The following is a 26,739-nucleotide window of genomic DNA, read 5'->3' as shown; positions in this document are numbered from 1 at the left end:
TCAACCATGCATTGCGAACCACAGACCACAGAAAATAGACGTCAATACATTTTTAAACCAGTAAACTAAACTTGTATAAACATTGTGATTAAAGCAGTTGCTCCACATAGATGACACTATTTTGAAGTTAAATAATGTTAAATAACTTCTTTTCTTAATTTAACTTTGAAGTAGTATTAACTTTCATTAAAAGCTATTTCTATTTAGTTGACAAGTGACATGTACATTGCTTTCATTTTATAACAAAGCTATGAGTTAAAATATTAATATATTTAAATAAGCCAGAGATAAAACATCTGTTTATTAGTTTTTATATTGGCTTCTGGTTTATAAATTTATTTCTTAGGATTTTGGCTATAGAAGGCCTAGTTTCTATTTCAATATAGAAATAAAAATGTCCTGAGATATATGAATGCAAAAATTTTAGATTTTTAAGTAAGTGGTTTTTAAAAATTTATTTATTTTAATTGGAGGCTAATTACTTTACATTATTGAAGTAGGTTTTGCCATACATTGACATGAATCAGCCATGAATGTACATGTGTCTTCCATCCTGAACCCCTCTCCCACATCCCTCCCCATCCCATCCCTGAGGTTTGTCCCAGTGCTCCAGCTTTAAGTACGTGTTTTGACTGGCATAGCTATGAGAGCTTAAGGAAGGAAACGAATCTAGAAAGAACCAGATTTCTCTGCCTAGTTCTTATAAATGTTATCTTTAGTTTGATTTCCATGACTATTTTATAGTACTGTCAGTATGAAATTGTATACATTTGATAACTGGATTTATATATCTTTACATCCTAAAACTGGTTTCTTTCTCTCTGGTGTAGAATATAATTGATATAAAGGGTAGATTTATGCTTTTCACAGAATAATTTCTGTCTACCTCGTGACAATTTAAAGAGCATTTCATGATCATTGAAGTCTTCCTCTTTATTCAAACTTCTTTTAATACACAGAGTCTCACAATAACATGGAAATTTAATGTTTTTAAAAGCCTTTAAATATTTGTTTTAATTTTCTAACAACTTTGAGAATTGGGCCTTACTCTTGTCATTTTACATCTGAAGAAATTAAAGCTCAGAGATCTTAAGGGACTTGCCAAGAACTGCAAGGTAAATAAGTAGCAAAGGCTGAGCCAGGATTCTGAAAAAAGTGTATGTTTCTGCAAAGATTCTTAATCATGGCATTTAGTCTCTTACATGGTGGCTGTACCTTATAAGAAGTTTTATGAACTTATATACGGAACAGAAATAGACTCCCAGACATAGAAAACAAACTTATGATTACCAAAGGGGAAAGAAGGGGAGAAAGATAAACTAGATTGGAGTTAACATATGCTGTTGTTCAGTTGCCCAGTCATGTCCCACTCTTTATGAGCCCATGGATGCCAGGCCAGCCCACCAGGCCTCTCTGTCCCTTACCATCTCCCAAAGTTTGTCCAAGTTCATGTCCATTGTATTGGTGATGCCATCCAGCCATCTCATCCTCTGACACCCTCTTTTCCTTCTGCTCTCAATCTTTCCCAGCATCCAGGACTTCTCTGATGAGTCAGCTGTTTGCATCAGATGACCAAAATACTGGAGTTTCAACTTCAGCATTAATATATAAGCACTAATATATATAAAGCAGATAAACAGCAAGGACCTTCTGTATACCACAGGGAACTAATGTATAGCACAGGGAACTGTATTCTATATCTTATAATAATCCATAATGGAAAAGAAACAGAAAAAGTATAGTGTATATATATATGCATGCATGTATGTATATATTCACATGTATAACTACATATATGTGTATATAACCACATATGTAGTTCTATATGTGTATACATATGTATATACATACACGTATATGTAACTGAATCCCTTTGCTGTATACCTAAAATTAACACAATGTAAATCAGCTATACTTCAATTAAAAAAAAGAGTTTTCTGTCTCTGAAGTGATTCTTTGGTTTCCCAATGTTTGGAGGACTCTGACTTCAAATTTTGGGTGCATATTGTTGGATTAAACTATGGAAATTCCTGTCAAGTGTCCTGGGAGACTTTGTGGTGCTTTCCTAGAGATAATAGTGTCTGAGAATCATTATCAAGTGTAATTAACCTGAGCTTCTTTTGAAGAGATGGTTAAAATTGTGTTGGAAGGAATGATTCTGAATGATTACTTTAGGGTGTGTTTTCTTTTTTTTAAATTTTAGATAATGAAGCAACTGCCATTGTTGAAGTTCAGTATTGAAGTATCCACAGGGAATGATGATTTAAATGTTCATTTGAATTATATTTGTTGTAAGACAGTACATTTAAAGTATTCTAAAGAAATTGTCACCATCTGGAGCTTGCAGTATAGCATTTGTCTCTAAATAATTAGACTTTTGTCACGAGCCTCTCGAAAAAGACAACTTTACTTAGGAAGTCTAAGTGGATAGCCTCAGAAAGTCCTGATTTCCAGCCACTCTTGTCTGTCTCTGAAAGCTTGCAACTTATGAGCCCTCTTACCAGGCTTAAAGTAGGAGACCAGCTTGCTGGAAATACATGATTGTCAGAACTTTTATTCCTTTTTTCTTTACTTCCTCTGCTGACATCTGAAAACTAAAAATGATGTTGTGTGTGTATTAGTCTAATCTTTCAAAAGCCCCTTTAAAGATGAGGAACTATAAAGTGTGTAGGTTTTGAGATGCTCATTTTTGAGTGTGTGAATCGTCTTGTGGAAGAGAAAAACCTCTGATTTAATGAGCAAGATTCATGACTTTGTCCTTCCAGAAGAAACCTTAATTTAATTCTGGGAAAGGTACATATTGACCTGAGCCTAGTACCAAAGAGGATCCTTGCATCCTCGCCCTGATATCTGAGCTGACCCCAAGGCCACTGCAGTCTCACTGGCACAGGGAAGGTTGTATATAGACTTCAGCCACTTGCTACACAACAATATCTGTCTATATAATGTTTAGAGTATAATAGCATGGGCTCAGTTCTCCTATGTGAGAATTAGAATTAAATAAGCTTCTTTTAATTGTTTGATAACTCAGTCCATGGAATTCTCCAGGCCAGACTGGAGTGGGTAGCCTTTCTCTTATCCAGGAACTTCCCAACACAAGGATCAATCCCAGGTCTCCCGCATAGCAGGCGGATTCTTTACCAGCTGAGCCATAGGGGAAGGCCAAGAATACTGGGTGGGTAGCCTATCCCATTTCCAGCGGATCTTCCCAACCCAGGAATCGAACTGGGGTCTCCTGCATTGCAGGTGGATTCTTTACCAACTGAGCTATCAAGGAAGCCCAGATAACTCACAGTAAGATCTAAAGAAGAAAATGTGAAAGGTGAGTTAGAGCTGTTCATTTACAAAGATTATTGCAATATTATGATTAAGTTTATGGATCACTTGTTTCAAAAATAAAATTTCTGTTCTCACATCTTTTATGAGATTCAAGAAAACTAACCTTAAGCAAGCCAAATATTTGATTCAGAAATAAACTCAGACATTTTTGTGGGCTTGTATTGGAAGGTCTTATTCAGAACAATAAGACCTTTTAAATCAAAGGTTCATAATTAAAACAACAATGACTAAACCTTGGGAATGTGTTAAAGTCCTAGTTGCAGTAAAACTCCATGGGGTTGGTGTAGAAAAAATCAGGGCAATTTATCTTGAGCAAATATATCTCCATTTTAAAGGGAAATATGGAAATGTTATAGAAGTTCCAGTGACTGTCTTTCACTTCCTTGAGAATAAATATCTGAAGAAAGTGTTTATGGCACAAATGCATGGAGACATTTTATGTTTGTTCCCTTTCAGCACTCCATTGGATTTTGGAGTAAGAGAAGCTGTCACCTACAGGTGGTTGAAAAAGTCTGCTTATGTGAGATGACATAGGAAGGAGTAAAATGCAATTTTGACACAATAGTGAAGAACCAGCTGGCTCGGCCTAGCTTTTACTTTCTCTTAAGATGAAAATCAGCATGTTTAAAGGAGTGAGGAAATGCTAGATGGAAAATAATGCTTTCAAGGTTATAACTCCAGCTGAAGATTGGTTTTGATTAGCTTGTTAAAAGTTTAATATAATTTAAGTAACCCTGAATTTTTCCTTCCAATGGACATCTTAATTCTCTGTCTCCTGGCAGGACCCAGAGTATTTTCTAATCTATGTCCATTAGAAATAATTTAACTCTAGTCACTTGAATGGAATATTATTTTAGCACTTTCAAGTGTTCCAATTATTACAGTCCAAACTTAGCCATCTTGGAAGTAAACTTGATGGCATTTGTTTGATTCAAATTCTGAAACTAAAGTGACTTACAGAATTTTAAAACCTCACTAACATTTATTGTTTGACTGAAAGTATACTGATTACTGGAGCTTCCCTGGTGGTTCAGTGGTAAAGAATACACCTGCCAGTGCAGAAGATGCAAGTTCGATCACTGGGCTGGGAAGATGCCCTGGAGAAGGAAACAGCAAACCACTCCAGTGTTCTCATCTGGGAAATCCCACGGACAGAGGGACAGAGGAGCCTGGTGGGCTACAGTCCACATGGTCACAAAGAGTCAGACACAACTTGGTGACTAAATAACAGTAGCAAAAGCATACTGATTATTGTTGGAAAAACACATTCTGTGGCTCTCATAGTGTCTGCTAACTTTATTCCTATCTTGGCTTACTGTATTATTTCCAGGTTGATGGAAATGAAAGTATGATCATTCTTATGCCAGATTATTGTCAGACTTAAGGACAGCAAAGAACCTGTGCCCTGTAAAACATTATCTCACCCAGTTTGTACTAAGACCCAGCCAACAGTTTTGACTAAATTGACAGTTGCTTCTTGTATGATTCTGTGATTGTATGTTATTGTGTGTATGTGTGTGTGTGTGTGTGTGAGAGAGAGAGAGAGAGAGAGAGAGAGAGAGAGAGAGAACAGACACATCTATGATTTCAGGAGTTCACCGCAGTTAATTTATTTTTCAGTAATATTAAGGCAAGTTTCTTCTTGCTTCTTTTTCATTTGAGGCACTTTAGAGTATCAGTCCTTTCAATAAGCTGGATGAAGTCAAAGGTGCAGTTGAAGTATATCAGACAAAAGATATCTATAGTGATTACATCTGATATCTTAAACTAAAGCCAAACTGAGTTTACTTTTACAAAATGTAAAAACAAAAAGGATAATGTTGATAATGTCCATGTGAACTTATGAGATTATTTCTTCTTCCGTATCTCAAGATATTCAGTGTTTGAAATGTTAGGTGTCTCCCTTTGTGCGGTTTATCATAAGATACTGCAATGGAATAGAAACTGATTGTTATCTGGAGAAATCGCTCACCATTTCTCACTGTGATGTTACCTTTGGAAAAATCTGAAAAAAGCCAGGAAGTTTTAGTGTAACATGAAGATTCAATTTTTCTGTTAACTGAGCATCCAGAAAAGCATGCACAGTTATTTCTTTTGTTTAGCACATACAGAAGTATTTAAGGTAACTATTTTGGCTGCTGTTCAAAGAAGGGTAATTGATAGTATCAGACATATGACAGGTTAGAGAGGACACTTACCCTTTGTATGTAAAAACTGATCTAGTTTGATATTTAATCAAAGGGTATAACCATATCATTTTTCTGAGACCAACTTCCTCACATCCCGACCAAGGAAGCAGGATCAAGTTACACCCATAGTGTTTGATTTCTAAAAATTAGCCAGTCTTTATATGTTAAATTACTTCTTTTTAAAACTCTTCATTAAATTCCTAAACAGGAAACAGTTCTAGAGAAATCTATATTTTAGTGTTTCAATGTTAACATTACTTACTTCCCAGGAAAAGGATTTCTGTGCCTAAATCAAACATCTGCGTTGTGGAGTCTTTTGTTTTATCTATTAACATTTATAGTGAATTTTTGTCTTCTTTATTAGGAATTCACCTTTGGTATGACTACACTGATGCCAAATTCTGCTTTCTGGAGTAGAAACAGTGTCAAAAGCTCCAAATGATTTGGGCATAATTAGTCTAAATCATATGCTAGATGCTGCTGCTGCTGCTAAGTCACTTCAGTCGTGTCCGACTCTGTGCGATCCCATAGATGGCAGCCCACCAGGCTCCCCTGTCCCTGGGATTCTCCAGGCAAGAACACTGGAGTGGGTTGCCATTTCCTTCTCCAATGCATGAAAATGAAAAGTGAAAGTGAAGTCGCTCAGTCGTTTCTGACTCTTAGCGACCCCACGGGCTGCAGCCTACCAGGCTCCTCCGTCCATGGGATTTTCCAGGTGAGAGTACTGGAGTGGGGTGCCACTGCCTTCTCCGCATATGCTAGATAAGTGTTGTTAATTTTCTTAAATATCTATTTTATTTAAAATTAAATAAAATTGAATTTAAACTTAATTTAAGTGTTTACTAAGGTATTTATATAAAAATTTCCCAAGAAAAGTCAAAACACGTAGTGATGTCTTAGAGATATCAGTGGATACAGTAGATATAGATCTCCGTGTGTGTTTTGATACTTGAAAATGATGGTGCTGATTACAGTACAGATAACTTCCTACCATAGTGCCTGACTGGTGCTATTTCCATGGTTTCAGTTCAGTTCAGTCGCTCAGTTGTGTCCGACTCTTTGCGACCCCATAGACTGCAGCACACCAGGCTTCCCTATCCACACTGTCTCCTGGAGCTTGCTCAAGCTCATGTGTATTCAGATGGTGATGCCATCCCACTAGCTCATCCTCTGTCATTCTCTCCTGCTTTCAATCTTTCCCAGCCTCAGGGTCTTTTCTAAGGAGTCAGTTCCTTGTATCAGGTGTGTTGCTAATTAAAGAAAGGGTTTACCTGTCACTGGAGTATTTAAAATCTGCCAAGCCCCCATGCCTTTCAACAGTTTAGTTCATAATAAATATGAAGATATTGATGCAGGATGCCAAAAAAGAATGAATGTACAAACAGATTGTGAATTCCTATATTGTACATCTGTTGTTACAATGAGCCAGGGCTTGTCTAACCTATTCTTGTATTAGATTATTTTTAAGAAGAGAGGGATTGAAATCTGTGTACCGTGGTAACTGAATTAAACTGTTTCAAACTTTTCTCTGCTCATCTCTTGGTCTAACTCAGAAGTCTATACATTGTTTCAGTGACTCTGGTTTGAGTAGGAACAGAGATAAGGCCAGAGAAGGGATGGTGTACACTTCCTGGGGAGTCAAAGAGTGCTCCTCCCAAAGACTTACAACTGAACTGGGTTTTGAGGAAGACAATATATTTTTTAGCATTTTTAATTTATTTATTTGTAATTGAAGGATAATTGCTTTACAATATTGTTTTGGTTTCTGCCATACATCAAAATGAATTGCCAGAGGTATATATATGTCCCCTACCTCTTGAACCTCCCTCCCACCTCCTGCTCCATCCCACCCCTTTAGGATGTCACAGAGCACTAGTTTGAGCTCCCTGAGTCATATAGCAAATTCCCACTGGCTATCTCTTTTACATATGGTAGTGTATATGTTTCCATGATACTCTCTCCATTCGTCTCACCCTCTCCTTCCCCCAAACCCCTGTGTCCACAAGTGTGTTCTCTATGGAAGAAGATATAAAGATATTTGACAGGACATTTGACTCTAAGAGATCTATTAAGTATTGCTGCTTTATAGTAGTCAACCATTCATCTTTCTAATTAGATGTTACATCACTGCATCACTTTCTCATTATACACCTCCCAGTGCAAAAGATCTGCACATGAAAAATTTCTCTTTCTTAAAGGATCCTGAGAAATTTTGAAATAAATAGGAACTCATACCTAAGTGTAGATAATTGATATAATTTTTTTAATATATCCTTAATCTGACCTTGGGACAAATGCATGGTTCTTGGAGCTCTACCTTAGTGAATTCTATTGTAGCATAAAGATGATGATTAAATATTTAGTGTTGCTACGTTTTAAAGCAGTATTCAGTTCAGTTCAGTCATTCAGTCATGTCTGACTCTTTGCGACCCCATTGACTGCAGCATGTCAGGCCTCTCTGTCCATCACCAATTCCCGGAGTTCACTCAGACTCATGTCCATTGAGTTGGTGATGCCATCCAACCATTTCATCTTCTGTCAGCCCCTTATCGTCCTGTCTTCAATTTTTCCCAGCATCAAGGTCTTTTCAAATGAGTCAGCTCTTCACATCAGGTGGCCAAAGTTTTGGAGTTTCAGTTTCAACATCAGTCCTCCTTCCAGTGAACATTCAGGACTGACTTCTTTAGGATGGACTGGTTGGATCTCCTTCTAGCCCAAGGGACTCTCAAGAGTCTTCTCCAACACCACAGTTCAAAAGCAGTATACAGTATACTATTTTAAAGCAATGCTTTAAGTGCTTTAATGTCTTCACAACTCTCCTATTATCTATCCCATTTGATGAGCACACTGAGGCACAGCATGACAGTGACTTGTACAAGGTTGGATAGCACATCAGGAACACACCCTTAACTGTCTTTTTATGATTAAATTCATATCAACTGTTCACCACATTTCTACCAAAGTTATCCAATTAAAAAGCAGTGTTGGTCACTTCACCTCACTAGTTAAACCTTGCATTGGCAGTTCATGTGGTCCAGGACACTGTTTATGATTCTCAGAAAGGACTGTAAAACTTTTTATAATCAAGCCACCCACTAGCATCATGTCCTGTCAAATATATCAAAATGGTGGAGGGACATATAAATGCAGATTTACCACCTTACTGTAAACAACAGAACTGAGTTTCAGAGTTTAGCAGCATTTTTAACAGCCTCTTCTGGTTTTACTTTTTAAACTGAGAGCCAGTGTCCTCCACCAGCAAATTGTAGAGACTTCCAAATTCAGCAATCATGTACTCTGTCTACTTCCCCCAAGACTTCATACACTTGTAAGTCTCAAAGCTCAGGATGTTTTCTTCCTTGTCTATATGTCTTCTTCAACATTTGGTTCAGATAGGGGTTCTTTAGAGAAGGATTCTTTGACCTCACCAGACAGAGGTCACCACTCCCTTTTCTTGTCCCTTCTCTGACCTGTGTGCATGCATGATTACACCTCTACTACAATGTGATGATTTTTCAACTTTTCTGTGTCCCTCACCAAAGAGACAGTTGTGAGGAAAACTTGTCAGAGATACATTTCCTTTGTGGTTCTTTGTAGTCATCATCTTCAGATTTTAGTTTCACATTAGCCACATACATTCTCCTCTGGTCTAAACAGGTCTTCATCTTAACTGATTTGTCCCCTGCAGACTTGACTGGACACTGCTTATATCAGATCTAATATATGTATCTGCAGAGTTTTTAGCCCTTGACTAATTATCTAGTGTGTAAATTCAAACTAAGTAATAGTAGCAAATTTATAAAGAACTTGCAAATGTAAAACCTTCACATGTCTTAGGTCACTGCTTCTCAAATTGTTACATGTCCCTGATTGGAAAGAAAAAAACAAACATGCACTTCAATGTTCATAGCAGCATTATTTGCAACTGCAGAGTATAGAAGCAATCTGAGTGTCTATCAACAGGTAAAGAAGATGTAGTATATACACACACAATGGAATATTACTGAGCCATGAAAAATAATGCAGTTTTACCATTTGCAACAACATAGATGGACTTGAGGAGGCTGCCCTGGTAACTCAGCTGGTAAAAAATCCACATCCACCTGCAATATGGGAGACCTGAGTTTGATCCCTGGGTTGAGAGGATCCCCTGGAGGAGGGCATGGCAACCCATTCCAGTTTTCTTGCCTGGAAAATCCCCATGGACAAAAGAGCCTGGTGGGCTACAGTCCATGGGTTGTAGAGTCAGACATGACTGAAATGACTTAGCATAGTACAGATGGACTTAGCATAATGCTAAAGTGAAAGAAGTCAGATAGACAAATACTGTATAATGTCACTTATATGTGGAATCTAATGAATACAATAAACTAGTAAATATAAGAGAAAAGAAGCGGACTTACAGATATAAAGAACCGACGAGTGGTTATTAATGGAGGAAGGGAAGGGGTAGAGGGGCAATATAGGGGTAGGGGATTAAGAAATCCAAACCATTAGGTTTAAAATAAGCTGCAAGGATGTGTTGTACAACATAGAGAATATAGCAAATATTTCATAATAACTATAAATAGAGTATAAACTTTGAATATTACAAATCACTATATTGTACACTTGCAACTTATGTAATATTGTACATCAACTATACTTCAAGAAAAATTCCTGTCACATGCCACATGTGAAAATTGTGAGATTTTGCATTTCTAACAAGTTCTGAGTAATGCCCATGCTGCTGCTCTGCTGGTCAAAGAATAATAAGGTAGTAATCACTAATACTCCATTAACTTCATTTTTCCAGATTAGGAACCTGAAGCAAAGATACATTACATCTATTACCATAGACAAAGCTTATACATGGCACCACCAGGACTGGACCCAGGAAATAAGGCTCCAGAGTAGGGGCTCTTGACCCGCACTCCACACTGCCTCTTCAACGTGGAGCTTTGCCTCCCACATACACTCAACTTTGGCTCTTTCTGTTCCTAGATGCTATGGCACTAATCCTTATGAGTTTGGAAGGTAAACAAGAGCTGGCTTTTTGCTCTTTGCAAAATGTCCTAATGAAGTTGTCTGGGAATGCATTTGCTCCTCTTAGAAGGAATAGTGAGGCATAAGGGGAGAAGACAAAAGTTTTATCATTGGTTTCCATATTGTCACACTTAGATTCTTCTTTCATCACATTCACATAAAGAAATTCAAATAGACCTTGTTTCCGCCTCATCTGTAAGAGTTACTAATTGTGATTCACTTACTCTTGGGTCAGATATTTCTATGTAAGAAGATCTGAATAGCTTTTTTACATGGACATTATAAAAACAACCAAAAATGGTAGCTAAAAATTACTTCTGTACACATAATTAAATGAACTATAGTAAGATCACTAAACTTACACACACACAAACACACATATGTGTGTGTGTGCTAAGTTGTTCAGTCATGTCCAACTCTTTGCGACCCTGTGGACTCTGGCCTGCCAGGCTCCTCTGTCCGTGGGATTCTCCAGGCAAGAATACTGGAGTGGGTTGCCATACCTTCCTCCAGGGGATCTTCCCAACACAGGGACTGAACCCAGGTCTCCTTCATTGCAAGTGGATTGTACACACACACACACATACACACACACACACACGTGTGTGTGTGTGTATATATATATATATATGTTTATATATATATGTGATTGATATGTGAAAATAAATATACCAAATATTATTGGTATGTATATATAGCTACAGTATGGTGATTTTATTCTGTTAAATAGTTTGTCAAGCCTCACTAGGGAACTGGAGAAACCTTCCTAACTGGGGAACATCATAAAAAAATACAGATTCCTGGTCTCAAGGCTACTGAACAAAATTGCTGGGCATGGAGCCCAGGAATCTCTAGATTTAAAATGCTGCCCAGGTGATTCTGGTGATCATCCAAGTTTGACCACCAATATTAAACTACTCTGGCTTCTGGCAGAAAGAGAACAGCTACTTCAATATCTCTAAGCCCATTAATCAAAGAAATGTCTCTAGGGTAATTTCTTCTACCATATCATGTATCACTGTTGACCACAGCTGCCAAGGGCTCTGCCGTATAACCACTTGATGCTCCTTGAGCCTTGGTACATCTGTGCATAACTGTGTGATCTAGACAGTTCACACTTGGGAAGCTTATTTGCAGAAATACTGTCTGCTGGAAATCAGACACTGCTATAGAAGGAAAACCAATTGCTAAAACATGCTTGATCAAATCTCCGAGACATTGCGACGTGTTAAATAAGTTTTTGAAGATATGCCAAGCAGCAAATGAGAAAACAGTTGCTGGTTTCAGAAATATTTTGCAAGTGTGTGGTAATTCAAATTTAGCAGGGAAGGTAATTTTACTTATTGAACAAAAGTGATTTATAAATAATCCTGGAAAATTAAGCAGCTGGGCTAGCACAGGGCTTGCATATTTCATGATTTTTAAATGATTGCAAAGTTGACTCAAAATAAATCTGAAAAATTTAAAGCAATTTTATTTATCAGTATAACCTTACTCAATTGCTACAAGAACTTCATATTTGCTTTTATTTTGTGTATAAAGTAGATTATCTTTCTATTGAAATATTTTTATATTTCCTATGTGAAAAGAATCACATATCTGATATTGCTAAAACATATTTGTATCCTAATAAAGAGAGCTTTATGGCTAATGCTTTTAGCATTTCAAACTGTGCAAAACTTCAAAACTATGTAAAAGTATATTAAATAGCCACAAAAAAGATGGAAATAATAACATTTGCGGCAACATGGATGGACCTAGAGACTATCATACTAAGTGAAGTCAAACATATGAAATCACTTACATATGGAAGCTTAGAAAAAAAAATAATACTAGTGAAGTTGTTTACAGAGCAGAAATAGACCCACAGAGATAGAAAATAAACTTATGGTTACCAAAGGGGAAAGGGCTGAGAGAAGGATAAATTAGGAGTTTGGGATTAAAATATATACACTGCTGTGTATAAAATAGATAACCAACAAGAATATAAATATATATATTTAACTGAATCACTTTGCTGTACACCTAAAATTAACACAACATTGTAAATCAACTATATTTCAATAAAAATTAATAAGAAACTTTGTGAAAATGACCTGTATAAAACTGTAGGTAAGATGAAAATTTCCTTGCGAGCAGCCGTCATGACTATTCGTCAGAATGTCCACTAGACCTCTGAGAGTTCAGTATTTGTTGCACAATAATTATCTTCTAGATGAGTAAACAATGTGAATAGAGTCTGCCTCTTTTTCCACTCTCTTGTTGAACCCTGAATTGTATTGAAATAACAGCATTTTATATATATTAAATTTATTTTAGTATCTTGACAATGATTTGAAGTTGATTCTTCTTGTTTAAATATAAAACATGATGTGTGGAGAGGGAGGAGAAGGCAATGGCACCCCACTCCAGTACTCTTGCCTGGAAAATCCCATGGACGGAGGAGCCTGGAAGGCTGCAGTCCATGGGGTCGCTGAGGGTTGGACACGACTGAGCGACTTCCCTTTCACTTTTCACTTTCATGCACTGGAGAAGGAAATGGCAACCCACTCCAGTGTTCTTGCCTGGAGAATCCTAGGGACGGTAGAGCCTGTTGGGCTGCCGTCTATGGAGTCGCACAGAGTCAGACACAACTGAAGTGACTTAGTAGTAGTAGTGGAGAGGGAGAATAAATTGGCTTCAGTGTCGAAGTCTGAACTTTGACATGTTAAGAACATGAGTAGAGAAAAAAATCTAATAGATTTTTAATTGATAAAGGATATCTAATGTATCAATAGTAGCTACTATCTGAAAGTCAGGCATGTTTGAAAATATAAGTTGCCAATAATTCTTTGGTTCAATTAAGCTTGTGCTTCTATTTATTTTTGACTATTCACTTTTACAGAAATAATTCATTTATTTCAGATAAGAAATGTGAAATTTTAAACAGTGTATTTGTAGGTCCACTTTCTCATGATTTTTCTTGGTTCCATTGCTTACTCCTGTAGTGCATACTAGAAGATTTAGCTCTCCCTCTCTCTCTTTTGATAACTTTCCTAAAATTAAAACTTATTTTAATTGGGAGATAATTGCTTTACAATATCATGTTGGTTTCTGCCATACATCAACATGTCAGCCATAGATATACATATGTCCCCTCCCAAACCAATAGTCAAAGTTCTTTGATTTTTTACTGTCTTTGAAGATCACATGGTTAAATCTGTCTCTTCCATTTTATTTGTAATTGCTGCAATGAAATGGTTTCTAAAGTCTGATGGAAAATAGTTTAGACAAGCATGTGTTTTAATTTAAACATTCACATTGTAAAGAATATCAATAATGTTTAGCTGTTCAGAAACATTGTACTGGAAGAATCAATGTGTTTATGTATGTAATTAGTCTGGCTTAGTAAGTATGTAGCTTTTCTGATGAATTGTTTTTCAGCTGTTTTCGTGATAGAAGTTAAGCTGATGGAGTATTTTGTCAATAGGAAAAAACAAAACAAAAGATATTTCTTTAGCCTTCAGTCGAAAGTTTAGTCTTAGTGCAATGTATTTAGAAATAACTTTTCCTTTTTTCCATGAAAGCATTTTAATTTGTATATTATGTGTATTATTATATTCACATATAATATATGTGTATTATTTGGGAGAATAGTAACTGGATGAAAGCTTTGGTTTGCAAACTTGTTGAAAATTTACAAAACCCTATGGTAGTTATTCATATTTTAAAAGTAAAATGACATTTTTCAACCCAAGGTATATCTCAGTTCAGTTCAGTCAGTTCAGTCGCTCAGTCATGTCCGACTCTTTGCGACCCCATGAATCGCAGCACGCCAGGCCTCCCTGTCCATCACCAACTCCCGGAGTTCACTCAGACTCGTGTCCATCGTGTCGGTGATGCCATCCAGCTATCTCATCCTCTGTCATCCCCTTCTCCTCCTGCCCCCAGTCCCTCCCAGCATCAGAGTCTTTTCCAATGAGTCAACTCTTTGCAGGAGGTGGCCAAAGTACTGGAGTTTCAGCTTTAGCGTCATTCCTTCCAAAGAAATCCCAGGGCTGATCTCCTTCAGAATGGACTGGTTGGATCTCCTTGCAGTCCAAGGGACTCTCAAGAGTCTTCTCCAACATCACAGTTCAAACGCATCAATTCTTCAGTGCTCGGCCTTCTTCACAGTCCAACTCTCACATCCATACATGACCACAGGAAAAACCATAGCCTTGACTAGAGGGACCTTAGTTGGCAAAGTAATATCTCTGCTTTTGAATATACTATCTAGGTTGGTCATAACTTTTCTTCCAAGGAGTAAGCGTCTTTTAATTTCATGGCTGCAGTCACCATCTGCAGTGATATTGGAGCCCCCCAAAATAAAGTCTGACACTGTTTCCGCTGTTTCCCCATCTATTTCCCATGAAGTGACTGGATGCCATGAATCTAAAAGTGGCTAAATAAAGCATCTTCTGTTTTATATTTGTTACCGAAAAATTTATCAATGTAGCAACTTGGGACATAGTATCTTTCAAATCCTAGAAGTAACACATTAAATAAAATATATTCAGCTCAGTTCAGTTCAGTAGGTCAGTTGTGTCCAACTCTTTGCGACCCCATGGACTGCAGCACATCAAGCTTCCCTGTCCATCACCAACTCCCGGAGTCCACCCAAACTCATGTCCATTGAGTTGGTGATGTCATCCAACCATCTCATTCTCTGTCATCCCCTTCTCCTCCTGCCTTCAATCTTTCCCAGCATCAAGGTCTTTTCAAATGAGTCAGCTCTTTGCATCAGTTAGCCAATGTATTGGAGTTTCAGCTTCAACATTAGTCCTTCCGATGAACACTCAGGACTGATCTCCTTTAGGATGGACTGGCTGGATCTCCTTGCAGTCCAAGGGACTCAAGAGTCTTCTCCAACACCACAGTTCAAAAATATCAGTTCATCAGAGCTCAGCTTTCTTTACAGTCCAACTCTCACATGCATTCATGACCACTGGAAAAACCATAGCCTTGACTAGATGGACCTTTGTTGTCAGTGTCTCTCCTTTTTAATATGTTGTCTAGGTTGGTCATAACTTTCCTTCCAAGGAGTAAGCTTCTATTAATTTCATGGCTGCAGTAACCATCTGCAGTGATTTTGGACCCCCCAAAAATAAAGTCTGTCACTGTTTCCTCATCTATTTGCCGTGAAGTGATGGGACCAGACGCCATTATCTTCGTTTTCTGGATGTTGAGCTTTAAACCAATTTTTTCACTCCTCTTTCATTTTCATCAAGAGACTCTTTAGTTCTTCTTTAGCTTTCTGCCATAAGGGTGATGTCATCTGCATATCTGAGGTTATTGATATTTTTCCCAGCAATCTTGATTCCAGCTTGTGCTTCATCCAGCTCAGTGTTTCTCATGATGTACTCTGCATATAAGTTAAATAAGCATGGTGACAATATATAACCTTGACATACTCCTTTTCTTATTTGGAACCAGTCTGTTGTTCCATGTCCAGTTCTAACTATTGTTTCCTGACCTTCATACAGGTTTCTCAAAAGGCAGGTCAGGTGGTCTGGTATTCCCATCTCTTTCAGAATTTTCCTCAGTTTATTGTGATTCACACAGTCAAAGGCTTTGACATAGTCAATAAAGCAGAAATAGATGTTTTTTCTGGAACTCTCTTGCTTTTTTGATGATCCAGCGGATGTTGGCAATGTGATCTCTTATTGGCAATTTAAGATATATTAAAGTCATAAAATGTATATTATAATTATATTATGTTAAGTATGTTATACTGTGTCAAGTATATTAGTACCTCTCACTGAGAGAATTCATATATAAAATTAATAGTTGTTACAAATATTTTCAGGGCTTATTTTATGCTCTCAGGAAAATAAAAAGAAAAAGTAGAGTTCTATTTTTTAAAATAATAGGAACACACACTTCAACAATAGATGTTTTTGTGCTTATTTTTTAACTATTTTGATTTTTTATCATTACTCTATGACCTAAAATTAAGCCTAAGGAAGTAGAAGAGCTAAGGGTTTCCTACCAAGAATTCATTGCCTCCCTTTGAAGTTAACATTCCAGAGTAGCTAGGAGGGCTTTGGTAGGTTTCATTTGTCATGATATTAAGAAGAAACTTTTTAATTAAAAAAAAAATGAATAGCAGGTATTACTTTAAAGAAATATGTGAACATTCATATTAGTATTATCAACTCAGAAATGTATGTTAAAGTTTTTGGTAATGTGACTGCTGCCATGGCATGTTTTAATCTTTGATCACAGAAAGGCATTTTGTTACACCTTCAATACTGACTATGGTTTGTGACCATAAATCGTATGCTCAATAAAGTTAATGGTGGTATAGAAATAATCATATGAATCAAGTTTGGTTAAAGAAACTTGTTTGTTTTAGGAAACTGTATTTGAACATATATGGAACACTTAGCAAAGAAAAACGGGTTGATTGTGCAATAGTGTAGACATATGATCCAGATTATTAGAGGAACTCATAAGCAGAGGTTTCAAAGGCCTTATTCCTATTTGATTAGAGAACCACATGTATCATATTTGATTGCTGGTTTATATATTACAACTGTATGGGTTGACAAGAGACTGATAGGATCTGGACACAGTCACGATCATAGATTTTAAAAGAAATTTTATGTTACAATAGAAAACAGAATGGAGCCTAGTTTTATCATCTGTGTTTATCTTGCTAGCTACTCATACCCACACAGGGGCTTCCCAAGTGATACTAGTTGTAAACAATCTGCCTGCCAATGCAGGAGACACCAGGGGTGCAGGTTTAATCCCTGAGTTGGGAAGATCCCCTAGGAAAGGGAATGGCTACCCACTTCAGTATTCTTACCTGGATAATTCCATAAACAGAGGAGTCTGGTAAACTAGAGTTCCTGGGGCCACAGAGAGTTGGACACGACTGAGTAAGTATGCACATACCCATATGGGCATATAAATGCTGCTCATAACAGTATTTTTGCCTTTGTCCTTTGTTTCTTCAAATTTCCATATTGCTCATTTGGTATTGATTTTTTTTTTTTAAGGAAGGAATTGAGAATTTAAGCAGAAAAGAATAAGCAAGGTGGCAAAAGGCCAAATGCTGAATGTTGCATTAAGCTGGTGAAAGTGAAAAAATGTTAATAAGTAAAAGATGGCAATAAGACTGCTTTTACTGCCTTTTCCAGAGAAGCCAGAGTGTAGGTGAAGAGTATAGTAAGGGAGGTTTAAAACTATTCAATAGAAAGTAAATTGGGAGACACGTAGACAATTTTAAGTGATCTCCTGGGGATATGAGGAAATTAAAGCAATTAAAAAATCTGATGGTGCAGAATACAAACCGAATAAGATCTCTCTCTCTTTTTTTTAAAACATTTTAAATTTAAGTATATTTAAATTACAATATAGTGTTAGTTTCAGTTGTACAGCAAATTGTCTCAGTTACTCATATATGTTTTCAGCTTTTTTTCCATCATAGGTTGTTATAAGATATTGAAAATAGTTCTCTGACTATATAGTAGGTTCTTGTCTATCTATTTGTCTTTATCTTACTTCACTTAATGTGATCATCTCTAGGTCCATTCATGTTGCTGTGAATGGCATTATTTCATCCTTTTATGACTGAATAATATTCCATTGTGTACATATACCACATTTCCTTTATTCATTCATCCATCAGTGGCCATTAAGGTGGCATCGGTAAAGCATCTGCCTGCAATGCAAGAGACCTGGGTTCAATTCCTGGGTCAGGAAGTCCCCATGGAGAAGGAAATGGCAAACCATTCCAGTATTCTTGCTTGGAGAATCCCATGGACAGAGGAGCCTGGCAGGCTACAGTTCATGGCTATTGTCCATAGTGTTGCAATAAATAGGATGCATGTATCTTTTTGCATTACGGTTTTCTCTGGATATATGCTAGGACTTCCCTGGTGGCTTAGATGGTAAAACGTCTGCCTGCAATGCAGGAGACCTGGGTTCAATCCCTTGGTGGGGAAGATCCCCAGGAGAAGGAAATGCAACCCACTCCAGTATTCTTTCCTGGAAAATTCCATGGGCAGAGGAGCCTGCTGGGCTACAGTCATGGGGTAGCAAAGAGTCAGAGACAACTGAGCAACTTCATTTTCTTTCTTTCTGGATATATGCTCAGGAGTGGGTTTGCAAGATTATATGATAACTCTGTTTTTAATTTCTCCAGGACCTTAGATACTGCTTTTCATAGTGGCTGAACCAATTTACATTACTACCAACAGTGTAGCAAGGTTCCTTTTTCCCCTACACCCTCTCAGTTCAGTTCAGTTCAGTTGCTCAGTTGTGTCCAACTCCTTGCAACCCCATGAATCGCAACACACCAGGCCTCCCTGCCCCTCACCGACTCCCAGAGTTCACCCAAACTCATGTGCATTGAGTCGGTGATGCCATCCAGCCATCTCATCCTCTGTCGTCCCCTTCTCTTTCTGCCCCCAATCCCTCCCAACATCAGGGTCTTTTCCAATGAGTCAACTCTTCGCATGAGGTGGCCAAAGTATTGTAGTTTCAGCCTCAACATCAGTCCTTCCAATGAACACCCTCCCTCAAGTATTTATTAATTATAGATTTCATGATGATGGCCATTCTGACTGGTGTGAGGGACATCATTTTACATGAGTCCTCAATATATATTATGCACACACACACACACACACACACAGAGTCCCCTAGTCAAATTTGCCCTTTTTTTGACCATCCATTCCATTTTTTGGTCAGTGTCCATTTGCTTCATAAGTCCTACAACCTGAATGTTTTGTTTTTTCTGAGTCTTCATCTATCTAAATTCTCAAGGTCTAGCTCAAATTCTACAACTTCCTGATGTCATCTTTAATTGCTCAGACACACAATTTATTCAAACATAGTATGTATACACATGTATATAGTTTGTACATAATTTGTGTATGTACATATATATATACACATTGCTCCATTTAATGTTTATTATCCTCTCTTCTCATAATAGTAATCTTTCTTTTGAAAAAAAATTTTTTTTAATTTTTTTTAATTTACATTTTTTTTTTTTTTACTTTACAATACTGTATTGGTTTTGCCATACATTGAGATGAATCCACCACAGGTGTACATGAGTTCCCAACCCTGAACCCCCCTCCCACCACCCTCCCCATACCATCTCTCTGGGTCATCCCAGTGCACCAGCCCCAAGCATCCTGTATCCTGTATCAAACCTAGACTAGCGATTTGTTTCTTACATGATAGTATACATGTTTCAATGCCATTCTTCCAAATCATCCCGCCCTCCCCCTCTCCCACAGAGTCCAAAAGTCTGTTCTTTACATCTTTGTCTCTTTTGCTGTCTCGTATACAGGGTTATCATTACCATCTTTCTAAATTCCATATATATGTGTTAGTATACTGTATTGGTGTTTTTCTTTCTGGCTTACGTCACTCTGTATAATCAGCTCCAGTTTCATCCACCTCATTAGAACTGATTCAAATGTATTCTTTTTAATGGCTGAGTAATACTCCATTGTGTATATGTACCACAGCTTTCTCATCCATTCATCTGCTGATGGACATCTGGGTTGTTTCCATGTTGTGGCTATTATAAACAGTCCCACTATCCTGAGTGGTAGAAGAATAGTACATGTGACATACATTTAAGCCAAGCAACACCCTCAAGGCTCCCCCTTCCCTCCTCAGCCCAGCCATATGTTGATTCATAGATATTAATACAACTTAATTGAGACCTGTGAGACTAGCCCAAATGCTAGTAGAATTTAATCATATATATATATGTATATATACACAGATACATATTAATACATACATACATATATACATACATACATACACTGGATCTGTTGGGAAGCACCACAGGTAAGCATTCTGTCTACAAGTGAAGCCTACACAAAAAGAAACAAAGCTTTAATAGAGACCAGATTCATACAACTACATTTGAGACTGAAGTTGCTGGCACCATGTAACCTTTTTCAGTGAAATGAGTCCACATTTTTTTCTTTTTTTAAGTATTCAGTTCAGTTCAGTTCATTCACTCAGTCGTCTCCGACTCCCCATGAATCGCAGCATGCCAGGCCTCCCTGTCCATCACCAACTCCTGGAGTTCACTCAGACTCACGTCCATCGAGTCCGTGATGCCATCCAGCCATCTCATCCTCTGTCATCCCCTTCTCCTCATGCCCCCAATCCCTCTGAGCATCAGGGTCTTTTCCAATGAGTCAACTGTTTGCATGAGGTGGCCAAAATACTGGAGTTTCAGTTTTAGCATCATTCCTTCCAAAGAAATCCCAGGGCTGATCTCCTTTAGGATGGACTGGTTGGATCTCCTTGCAATCCAAAGGACTCTCAAGAGTCTTCTCCAACACCACAGTTCAAAAGCATCAATTCTTTGGCGCTCAGCCTTTGGTACCCTTAAATCATATAGTGATCATAAAGTGATCCAACCTCTAACAATTTACTCATTTGTTACTTTTTACATACTGAATTAAATAATAGACTTCTGAGTATGTCTCATTTCTTATTCTAGTATATAGACTTCCTAGGCCCAGGGGCAGTAAACCTGATATGTCATTTGGCATATTTATGTTTTTTATTTAGTAGACACATGATAAATAACTGCTGAATTGAAATAAATTAAAATTCTGTCTTGCAATAACAGTCAATTTGAGATTTTTTTCTAAGAATTTCTTTAGAATCATAGCCTTATACTCTAAAAGTACATTGTTTTTTTCTTCTCACATATCTGTATTTCATAACTATTCTGGGAATTTTATGTATAACTTCTTCCCTTGCTTAGCAATAATTCATCCCAAACTGTATCCTTTTGATTTATTGAAAAGCTAATAATTTCATCCTTTTACGACTTGCATGCAACTTTAAACTGGGCTAATGCAGAGTTTTTTAACTTAATTTTTAAAAAATTCTCTCTTTTTCTCCTCCTCCTCTCTCCCTCTCTCTCTAGCCATTGCTTTGCTTTGAATACTGTTTAGATGCCAATAGTTAACATGTCTGTCTCCCAGGTTTGTATCGCCTTCTCAGGACTTCAAGACACTTAAATACAATGGTTCACTTATTAAACTTGTAAATCTATTTAATTTTTAGACAGATTAATTAGATTAATCTAATTAATCTCCTGCTCTTACCCCCATAAACCCACTCTTCTCACATTCTTCTTCAACTCCTTTGGTAGTAAATATATATACTTCCAGTTGCACAGATTAAAACTATGAAGTTATCTTTGATTTCTTGTTTCCCCTCACATTCCACTGCAAATGCATTTGCATATCCTGGATCTACCATAGGAGAAGGCAATGGCACCCCACTCCGGTACTCTTGCCTGGAAAATCCCATGGACGGAGGAGCCTGGTAGGCTGCAGTCTGTGGGGTCTCTAGGAGTCGGACACGACTGAATAACTTCACTTTCATTTTTCACTTTCATGCATTGGAGAAGGAAATGGCAACCCACTCCAGTGTTCTTGCCTGGAAAATCCCAGGGACAGGGAAGCCTGATGGGCTGCCGTCTATGGGGTCGCACAGAGTCGGACACAACTCAAGTGGCTTAGCAGTAGCAGGATCTACCACAAAAAATGTTCTAAGGCTAATCACTTCTCACCACTTCTACCATTATTATTCACATCAACAATATCTCACTCAGATTGTTGTAATTGTTTCCTGATTGATTTCCATTGCCTACTACCTGCCATTGTGTTCTCTTCTCTACATAACGGTAAAATTGAAAACCGTAAACAGGTAAAATTTCCTCAAACATCTCCATGACTTTCTCCAATAAATGTTAAGGAAATTTTTGTTTAACTCAAGTTCTCACTTTATTTTATCCTAATTTGATAAAAATTTAACCCCAAATTAATTGAGAGTAAAAAATAATAATAATAAATATCTTTCTAAAGGCCTAAAATCATTGGCTTTTCCACTGTGTATCTGGTTTCATCTCTAACCTTTTGACCTTTTGCAAACTGCTTCCAATTATTCTGGACTGTTTGGTGTTTACAGAACGCAACAGACAACTTCTTACACAGGAGATATTACATTTATTCTTCCCTCTGCTTGGAAATTTTTCCTCAGTTATTCACATGGCTTCTTCCCTCAGGTCTTCAGATCTTTGCCCAAATATCACTATCCAGGAGATGATTGTTCTAACAATTAAAATGATACCCACTCTACTCTGAGCACTCTCTCATCTTTTTATTCCTTTATCTCTATAGATTCTCCCTTTCTCACTGTGTCCCTTCCTACATATGCTCTCCTCTTCCTCTTCATTTCTATATTCCTAGCCCCAAGAATGATGAATGACACCAAGTAGGTTTTCAATACATACTTGTTTAAAGGAGTGCATGAATTCTAAGATCTATGATTTTATTTTTCCAGTGATTTTTAAATGTTTCAGCTGTGTCCCAGGGCATGTGGGATCTTAGTTTCCCAACTGGGGATCAAACCAGTGCCCCCTGAATTGGAAGTGCAGAGCCTTAACGACTGGACCATCATGGAAGTTCTATGACTTTATTTTTAAATGACTTCTAATTTTGATCTTTTACAATGTTGCACAGTGAACAGTTGGTTTAGATGTTTAAAATTGTCCTCATATTCTCTGAATGCAATACTGATGCCTCACCTGGAAAAAATTCCTTCTGTTCCCATTCTTGTCATGCACATACTTTCATTTTAGTTAGCCTAGCTAACCCCTTTCTGCAACTTAAAATTTTCATTAGAAATGTATAAGGCTGTAGTGTACTTCTCTAATTATTATGCATTTTTAAAGACAATCATATTCCATGTCATTTAAAAAATAATTAAAAACATTTTTATTGCAACAAAATATACATTATATTACTGTCCAAATCCATATAATGAATGACACCAAGAGTGAACTCTAAGGTACTGACTGTTAACTCTGGGTGATTGTGATACATCACTGTAGGTTCATCCTTGGTTCAAACACACACGTGCACACACACACACACACATACACACAACCCCTCTGGCAAATGAAGTTGACAAAGGGTGAGGTTGTGTACGTGTGTAGAGAGAATGGGCATATGAGGTATTTCTATACCTTCTTCCAAATTTTGTTGTAAACCTAAAACTGATCTAAAAATAATCTTTAAAAAAATATCAGAGCTAAATCCAGTATTATGAAATATTTTTCCTATTTTTTTCTTCTAAGAGTTTATAGCGCAGTTTTAAAGAGACAACTATGCTTTTTATTTTATTTTTTAAAATTATTTATTCATTTATTTTTGCTGCATGAGGTCTTTGTTGCTTTGCATGGGCTTTCTCTAGTTGTGGTGAGCAGGGGCTGCTCTTCGCTGAGGTGCATGGGTTTCTCATTTTGGCTTCTCTTGTTGTAGCTCAAGGGCTCTAGAATACAAGCTCGGTAATTGTGGTGCATGGGCTCAGTTGCTCCTCAGTATGGGGGAATCTTCTCGAAAAAGGGATTAGACCCATGTCCCCTGCACTGGCAGGCAGATTCTTATCCACTGCACCACCAGGGAAGTCTATAGCAAAGTTCTAAAGCTCTTACATTTAGGTCTTTGATCCATTTTTGGTTAGTTTTTATTTAGTTAGCTTTTATTTATGGTGTAAGATAAGGATCCCACTCCCCACCCCCACCCCCACCCCCAATGTGGCTATATAGTTTCCCTGTTGCCATTTGTTGAAAGGACTAACTATCCTTTCACCACTAAATGATCTTGGCACACTAGTTGAAAATCATTTGACTGTATTTTCGTATTTCTGGGTGCTCTATTCTATTGATCTATATATCTGTCTTCATGCTACACGGTTTTTAATACCATAGCTTTTTAGTAAGTTTAAAACTCAGGATATGCGAGATCACTAGCTTTGTTCTTCTTCAAGATGGTTTAACTGTCCAGGGTCCTTTGAGATTTCACTTGAATTTTAGGATGGCTTTTTCTGCTTTTACAATAACACCATTGTGATTTTGATAGAATTGCATTGAATCTGTAGATCTATTGGGATAGTATTGACATATTAGCAATATCAAATCTCCCAGTTATGAAATGAAGTATCTTCCCATTTATTTGTATCTTTTGTCTCTTTTAGCAAAAATTTGTAGTTTTCAGTGTATAAGTCTTTCATGCCTTTATGTTTTATTCCCATGTATTTTATTCTATTTGATACTATTTTAAATGGAATTACTTTCTTAGTTTTCTTTTAGAATTGTTCATTGTTATTTCCTGTGACTTTGGTGTGCCTGTTTCTTGGTTCTAATGTGGATTTATTATTCCTGTTGTCTTGTTTATTGTATATGAAGTTTTTAGTACTTTCTACAGATAAGGTCATGTCTTTTGTGAACAGAGATTAATTAGACTTCTATCTTTCTGGCTTGTATAATATTTGTTTCTTTTTCTTGCTTAATTTCTCTGGCTAGGACTTCTAGAACTATGTTAAATAGGAGTAGCAAAAGCAGGTATCCTTGCCTTGTGTCTGATCTTACAGAAAGAGCTTCGTCTTTCCCCATTGAGTATGATGATCAGTTCAGTTCAGTCACTCAGTCGTGTTCGACTCTTTGCAACCCCATGAACCACAGCACGCCAGGCCTCCCTGTCCATTACCAACTCCCAGAGTTCACTCAGACTCACATCCATTGAGTCAGTGTTGCCATCCAGCCATCTCATTCTCTGTCGTCCCCTTCTCCTCCTGCCCCCAATCCCTCCCAGCATCAGGGTCTTTTCCAATGAGTCACCTCTTCGCATGAGGTGGCCAAAGGACTGGAGTTTCAGCTTTACCATCATTCCTTCCAAAGAAATCCCAGGGCTGATCTCCTTCAGAATGGACTGGTTGGATCTCCTTGAGTCCAAGGGACTCTCAAGAGTCTTCTCCAACACCACAGTTCAAAAGCATCAATTCTTCAGCGCTCAGCCTTCTTCACAGTTTAGCTCTCACATCCTTACATGACCACAGGAAAAACCATAGCCTTGACTAGATGGACCTTAGTCAGCAAAGTAATGTCTCTGCTTTTGAATACGTTATCTAGGTTGGTCATAACTTTTCTTCCAAGGAGTAAGTGTCTTTTAATTTCATGACTGCAATCACCATCTGCAGTGATTTTGGAGCCCCCCAAAATGAAGTCTGACACTGTTTCCACTGTTTCCCCATCTATTTCCCATGAAGTGATGGGACCAGATGCCATGATCTTCGTTTTCTGAATGTATGATGTTAGCTGTGGATGTTTTTAGGTTGAGTTTTTCTGAGATAAAAATTACATGCAGTGAGATAGATGTACAGATCTTACATGTACAATAAATGAATTTTGGCAAATGTAATACCCATGTAATCCATATCCCTTTGAAGATATAAGATAATCCCATCACTCCAGAAATAATTCCTTGTTTTATATACTAAGCCTATCCCACCTATTCTGTATGAATGGGAAAATTCTGTTTTGATTTTTTTCACCATGGGGTAAATTTAGTTCTAGAATTTCAATCATACAAATGGAGTTTACTATAAAACTCCATTGTGGCCAATGAAGTTGAGCATAGTTCTTGATTTGAGCATAATGTAAGTGATATTTGCCTTTGTTTCTACATGCATCAGTTTATTCTTTTTCATTGATTATTAACATTCCAGTGTATGAACATACTATAACATTTATTTTCCTATTGATAGAAATTTGGATTGTTTCCTATGTTTTGCTATTATAAGTAATAACTTCTTTGAATACTTAGATTCATAAACATAAATTTGTGACCCATTGGATAAATACTAAGAGAGAAATTCTGGGCTAAAAGTTAAATGCATATTTAATTTTACAAGAAATTTCTTCTCCAAAGCACTAGCACAGTTTTGCACATCTGCTAACCTTGTGTTGGATTTATGGTTGATCCACACCCTTGCAAGCATTTGGTGGTGTTACTCAATATTTTTAATTTTAGCCATGTTGGGTGTGTATTGATGTCACATTATGTTTTCAAATTGTATTTCCATGATGGTTAATTGCACTGAGTGCTTTTCATATGTTATTGGCTATTTAACATTCTTTTTGAATCTTTGTTCAAGTCTAACTTCAACTGGAGTGTTTAGTCCACTTCAGTTAATAAAATAATTGATATGGTTGAGCTATAGTTTCATTATTTGTTTCCTGTTTGAACTATATATTTTTTTAATCCTTTGTTCAATCATCAGAATCATTATTGTGAATTAATCAAATATATTATAATAT

Source organism: Budorcas taxicolor, chromosome 7 (genome assembly GCF_023091745.1).
Source record: "Budorcas taxicolor isolate Tak-1 chromosome 7, Takin1.1, whole genome shotgun sequence".
NCBI lineage: Eukaryota > Metazoa > Chordata > Mammalia > Artiodactyla > Bovidae > Budorcas > Budorcas taxicolor.
The sequence above is the reverse complement of the archived record's forward strand: the minus strand, read 5'-3'. Positions refer to the sequence as shown.